The following is a 6314-nucleotide window of genomic DNA, read 5'->3' as shown; positions in this document are numbered from 1 at the left end:
AAGCTTAGAGTGGATGTTTAAATCTTCAGACAAAAAGAAGGTGAATCCCTCTATGAAGCTTGGGAGAGATACAAGGAACTGACCAAAAAGTGTCCTTCTGACATGCTTTCAGAATGGACCATCCTGGATATATTCTACGATGGTCTGTCTGAATTAGCTAAGATGTCATTGGACACTTCTGCAAGTGGATCCATTCACCTAAAGAAAATGCCTGCAGAACCTCAGGAACTCATAGACATGGTTGCAAATAACCAGTTTATGTACACTTTTGAAAGGAATCCTATGAATAATGGGACGCCTCAGAGGAAGGGAGTTCTTGAAATTGATGCTCTGAATGCCATATTGGCTCAGAACAAACTATTGACTCAGCAAGTCAAAATGATTTCTCAGAGTCTGAATGGATTGCAAGCTGCAACCAACAGTACTCAAGAGGCATCTTCTGAAGAAGAGGCTTATGATCCTGAGAATCATGCAATAGCAGAGGTGAATTACATGGGTGAACCCTATGGAAACACCTATAATTCCTCATGGATAAATCATCCAAATTTCTCATGGAAGGATCAACAAAAGCCTCAACAAGGCTTTAACAATGGTGGAAAAAACAGGTTTAGCAATAGCAAGCCTTTTCCATCATCTACTCAATAACAGACAGAGAAGACTGAGCAGAATCCATCTAGCCAATTTAGTCTCTGATCTATCTAAGGCCACTTTGAGTTTCATGAATGAAACAAGGTCCTCCATTAGAAATTTGGAGGCACAAATGGGCCAGCTGAGTAAGAGAGTCATTGAAACTCCTCCTAGTACTCTCCCAAGTAATACAGAAGAAAATCCAAAAGGAGAGTGCAAGGCCATAACCTTGCTTGGTGTGGCCGAATCCATAGAGGAGGAGGAGGACATGAATCCTAGTGAGGAAGACCTCCTGGGATGTTCAATGACCAATAAGGAGTTTCCCTTTGAGGAACCAGAGGAATCTGAGACTCATCTAGAGACCATAGAGATTCCACTGAATATCCTTTTACCATTCATGAGCTCAGATGACTATTCATCTTCTGAAGAAGATGAAGACATTGTTGAGGAGCAAGTTGCTCAATATTTAGGAGCAATCATGAAGCTGAATGCCAAATTATTTGGTAATGAGACTTGGGAGAATGAACCTCCATTGCTCATCAAGGAACTAAATGCCTTGGTTCAGCAAACTCTACCTCAAAAGAAACAGGATCCTGGTAAATTCCTAATTCCCTGTAACATAGGCACCATGACCTTTGAGAAGGCTCTGTGTAACCTGGGATCAGGCATAAACTTAATGCCACTCTCTATAATGGAGAAACTTGGGATCTTTGAGGTACAAGCTACCAGAATCTCATTAGAGATGGCAAACAACTCAAGAAAAGAGGCTTATGGACTAGTAGAGAACGTGTTAGTAAAGGTTGAAGGCCTTTACATCCCTGCTGATTTCATAATCCTAGACACTGCGAAGGATGACGATGAATCCATCATCCTTGGAAGACCCTTCCTAGCCACAACAAAAGCTGTGATTGATGTGGACAGAGGAGAATTAATCCTTCAACTGAATGAGGGCAACCTTGTGTTTAAAACTCAAGGATCTCCCTCTGTGACCATGGAGAGGAAGCATGACAAGCTTCTCTCACTGCAGAGTCAACCAAAGCCCCTACAGTCAAACTCTAAGTTTGGTGTTAGGAGGCCACAACCAAACTCTAAGTTTGGTGTTGGGAGGTCCCAACAATGCTCTGAAGATCTGTGAGGCTCCATGAGAGCTCACTGTCAAGCTATTGACATTAAAGAAGCGCTTGTTGGGAGGCAATCTAATGTATTTAATTATATCTATTTTTATTTTCATGTTTATTTCGTGTTTTATTAGGTTGATGATCATGTGAAGTCACAAAAATTACTGAAAAATTAAAAACAGAATGAAAAATAGAATGAAAAATAGCTCACCCTGGAGGAAGAGCTTACTGGCGTTTAAACGCCACTAAGGCTAGCAGAATGGGCGTTAAATGCCCAGTCTGGCATCATTCTGGGCGTTTAACGCCAGAAATGGGCACCAGTCTGGCGTTTAACGCCAGAACAGAGCATGGAACTGGCGTTAAACGCCAGAAATAAGCAGCAGTCTGGCGTTTAAATGCCAGGATTGCACCTTGGGGAAAGCTGGTGTTTAACGCCAGAAATGGGCATGGAAGTGGCGTTTAACGCCAGAAATGGGCAGCAGTCTGGCGTTAAACGCCAGGATTGCATCCATAGGGCGTTTTACACGCCTAAAAGGTGCAGGGATGTGAATTCCTTGACACCTCAAGATCTGTGGACCCCACAGGATCACCTCAGGATCTGTGGACCCCACAGGATCCCCACTCACCTCAACTCACCTTCTCCCTCTTCTTCACACAATCAACTCAACCACTCTTCCCCAAACACCCTTCACCAATCAACTCAACCACTCTTTCCCATCACCCTTCCACCAATCACCTCCACCACACTTTTCCATAAATCCTACCTACCTTCAAATTCAAAATCTCATTCCCACCTAAACCCACCCTAAATGGCCGAACCCTAACCCCTTTCCCCCCACTATATAAACCCCTCATTCCTTCTTCATTTTCACACAACACAACCCTCTCTTTTTCCCTTGGCCGAAACACACACATCTCCCCCTCTCCCCCATCTCTTCTTCTTCTTCTTCTATTCTCTCTTCTTTTGCTCGAGGACGAGCAACATTCTAAGTTTGGTGTGGTAAAAGCATAGCTTTTTTGTTTTTCCATAATCATTGATGGCACCTAAGGCCAGAGAAACCTCAAGAAAGAGGAAAGGGAAGACAATTGCTTCCACCTCTGAGTCATGGGAGATGGAGAGATTCATCTCAAAAGTCCATCAATACCACTTCTATGAAGTTGTGGCCAAGAAGAAAGTGATCTCTGAGGTTCCTTTCAAGCTCAAGAAGAATGAGTATCCGGAGATCCGACTTGAGATCTAAAGAAGAGGTTGGAAAGTCCTCACCAACCCCATTCAACAAGTCGGGATCCTAATGGTTCAAGAGTTCTATGCAAACGCATGGATTACTAGGAACCATGATCAAAGTATGAACCCGAATCCCAAGAATTGGCTTACCTTGGTTCGGGGAAAATACTTAGATTTCAGTCCGGAAAGTTTAAGGTTGGCGTTCAATTTGCCAATGATGGAGGAAAACGCACACCCCTACACTAGAAGGGTCAACTTTGATCAAAGGTTGGACCAAGTCCTCATGGACATATGTGTGGAAGGAGCTCAATGGAAGATTGACTCAAAAGGCAAACTGGTTCAACTGAGAAGACTGGACCTTAAGCCTGTAGCTAGAGGATGGTTGGAGTTCATTCAACGCTCAATCATTCCTACTAGCAACCGGTCTGAAGTTACTGTAGACCGGGCCATCATGATCCACAGTATCATGATTGGGGAGGAAGTAGAAGTTCATGAGATTATACCTCAAGAACTCTACAAGGTGGCTGACAAGCTTTCCACTTTGGCAAGGTTAGCCTTCCCTCACCTTATTTGCCACCTCTGTAATTCGGCTGGGACTGACATAGAAGGAGATATCCTCATTGATGAGGTTAAGCCCATCACCAAGAAAAAAATGGAGCAAGCAAGAGAGCCTACTCATGGAGTTCAAGAGACGCATGAGGAAGCTCATCATCAAGAAATCCCTGAGATGCCTCAAGGGATGCACTTCCCTCCACAAAACTATTGGGAGCAAATCAATACCTCCCTAGGAGAATTAAGTTCCAACATGAAACAACTAAGGATGGAGCACCAAGAGCATTCCATCATCCTCCATGAGATTAGAGAAGATCAAAAAGCTATGAGGGATGAACAACAAAGACAAGGAAGAGACATAGAGGAGCTTAAGAACACCATTGGTTCTTCAAGAGGAAGAAGACGCCACCCTCACTAAGGTGGACTCTTTCCTTAATCTCCTTGTTCTTATTTTCATGTTTTTTGTTTTTGAGCTTTATGTTTTATTTATGTTTGTGTCTTTTCTACATGATCACTAGTGTTTAAGTAACTATGTTTTAAGGCTATGAATGTCCTATGAATCCATCACCTTTCTTAAATGAAAAATGTTTTAATTACAAAAGAACAAGAAATACATGATTTCGAACTCATCCTTGAAATTAGTTTAATTATTTTGATGTGGTGACAATACTTTTTGTTTTCTGAATGAATGCTTGAACAGTGCATATGTCTTTTGAATTTGTTGTTTATGAATGTTAAATATGTTGGCTCTTGAAGAATGATGAAAAAGGAGAAATGTTATTTGATGATCTGAAAAATCATAAAAATGATTCTTGAAGCAAGAAAAAGTAGCGAATACAAAAGCTTTCAGAAAAAAAAAGAGAAAAAATGGCAAAAAAAAGAAAGAAAAAGAAAAAACAAGCAGAAAAAGCCAGTAGCCCTTAAAACCAAAAGGCAAGGGTAATAAAAAGGATCCAAGGCTTTGAGCATCAGTGGATAGGAGGGCCTAAGGGAATAAAATCCTGGCCTAAGCGGCTAAACCAAGCTGTCCCTAACCATGTGCTTGTGGCGTGAAGGTGTCAAGTGAAAAGCTTGAGACTGAGCGGTTAAAGTTGTGATCCAAAGCATAAAGAGTGTGCTTAAGAACCCTGGACACCTCTAATTGGGGACTTTAGCAAAGATGAGTCACAATCTGAAAAGGTTTACCCAGTTATGTGTCTGTGGCATGTATGTATCCGGTGGTAATACTGGAAAACAGAGTGCTTTGGGCCACGACCAAGACTCATAAAGTAGCTGTGTTCAAGAATCAACATAATGAACTAGGAGAATCAATAACACTATCTAAATTCTAAGTTCCTATAGATGCCAATCATTCTGAACTTCAAAGGATAAAGTGAGATGCCAAAACTATTCAAGAGGCAAAAAGCTACTAGTCCCGCTCATCTGATTGGAGCTAAGTTTCAATGATAGTTTGGAGTTTATAGTATATTCTGTTCTTTTTATCCTATTTGATTTTCAGTTGCTTGGGGACAAGCAACAATTTAAGTTTGGTGTTGTGATGAGCGGATAATTTATACGCTTTTTGGCATTGTTTTTAGTATGTTTTAGTTAGTTTTTATTATATTTTTATTAGTTTTTAATTAAAAATCACATTTCTGGACTTTACTATGAGTTTGTGTATTTTTCTGTGATTTCAGGTATTTTCTGGCTGAAATTGAGGGACTTGAGCAAAAATCAGATTCAGAGGCTGACAACGGACTGCTGATGCTGTTGGATTTTCTAGAGCTACAGAACTCCAAATGGCACGCTCTCAATTGCGTTGGAAAGTAGACATCCAGAATTTTCCAGAAATATATAATAGTTCATACTTTGCCCGAGTTTAGATGACGCAAACTGGCGTTGAACGCCAGCTCTCTGCCCAATTCTGGAGTCAAATGCCAGAAACACGTTGCAAAGTGGAGTTAAACGCCCAAACTGGTACCAAAGCTGGCGTTTAACTCCAAGAAAAGTCTCTACACGTTTAAAGCTTCAAGCTCAGCCCAAGCACACACCAAGTGGGCCCCAGAAGTGGATTTCTACATCATTTACTTATTTTTGTAACCCTAGTAACTAGTCGGATATAAATAGGACCTTTTACTATTGTATTAGACATCTCTGGACGTTTAGTTCTTAGATCATGGGGGCTGGCCTCTCGGCCATGCCTGGACCTTGTTCTTATGTATTTTCAACGGTAGAGTTTCTACACACCATATATTAAGGTGTGGAGCTCTGCTGTACCTCGAGTATTAATGCAATTACTACTATTTTCCATTCAATTCAGCTTATTCCCTATTCTAAGATATTCATTCGCACCCAAGAACATGATGAATGTGATGATTATGTGACGCTCATCACCATTCTCACCTATGAACACGTGCCTGACAACCACTTCCGTTCTACATGCAAACAAGGCTTGAATGTGTATCTCTTAGCCTCCTAATCGTGAGATCAGAGTCTTCGTGGTATAAGTTAGAACCCATGGATGGCCATTCTTGAGATCCAGAAAGTCTAAACCTTGTCTGTGATATTCCGAGTAGGATCTGAGAAGGGATGGCTGTGACGAGCTTCAAACTCGCGAGTGCTGGGCGTAGTGACAGACGCAAAAGGATAGTAAATCCTATTCCGGCATGATCGAGAACCGACAGATGATTAGCCGTGCTGTGACAGAGCATTTGGACCATTTTCACTGAGAGGACGGGATGTAGCCATTGACAACGGTGATGCCCAACATACAGCTTGCCATGGAAAGGAGTAAGAAGGATTGGATGAAGATA

At 41.6% G+C, this 6314-nt stretch overlaps 1 non-coding gene across 1 annotated transcript; it reads right to left on the bottom strand.

Moving 5' to 3' along the window:
• Positions 1 to 108, bottom strand: LOC148547920 (small nucleolar RNA R71). The gene has a single exon (XR_015897769.1). It is a non-coding gene; the product is annotated as a small nucleolar RNA R71 (small nucleolar RNA).
• Between the last annotated feature and the right edge of the window lie 6206 nt (positions 109 to 6314).

This window comes from Arachis ipaensis, chromosome B8, assembly GCF_059453495.1.
Source record: "Arachis ipaensis isolate K30076 ecotype BB chromosome B8, ASM5945349v1, whole genome shotgun sequence".
NCBI classification, from domain to species: Eukaryota; Viridiplantae; Streptophyta; class Magnoliopsida; order Fabales; family Fabaceae; genus Arachis; species Arachis ipaensis.
This window is presented reverse-complemented; position numbering and strand designations above follow the sequence as displayed.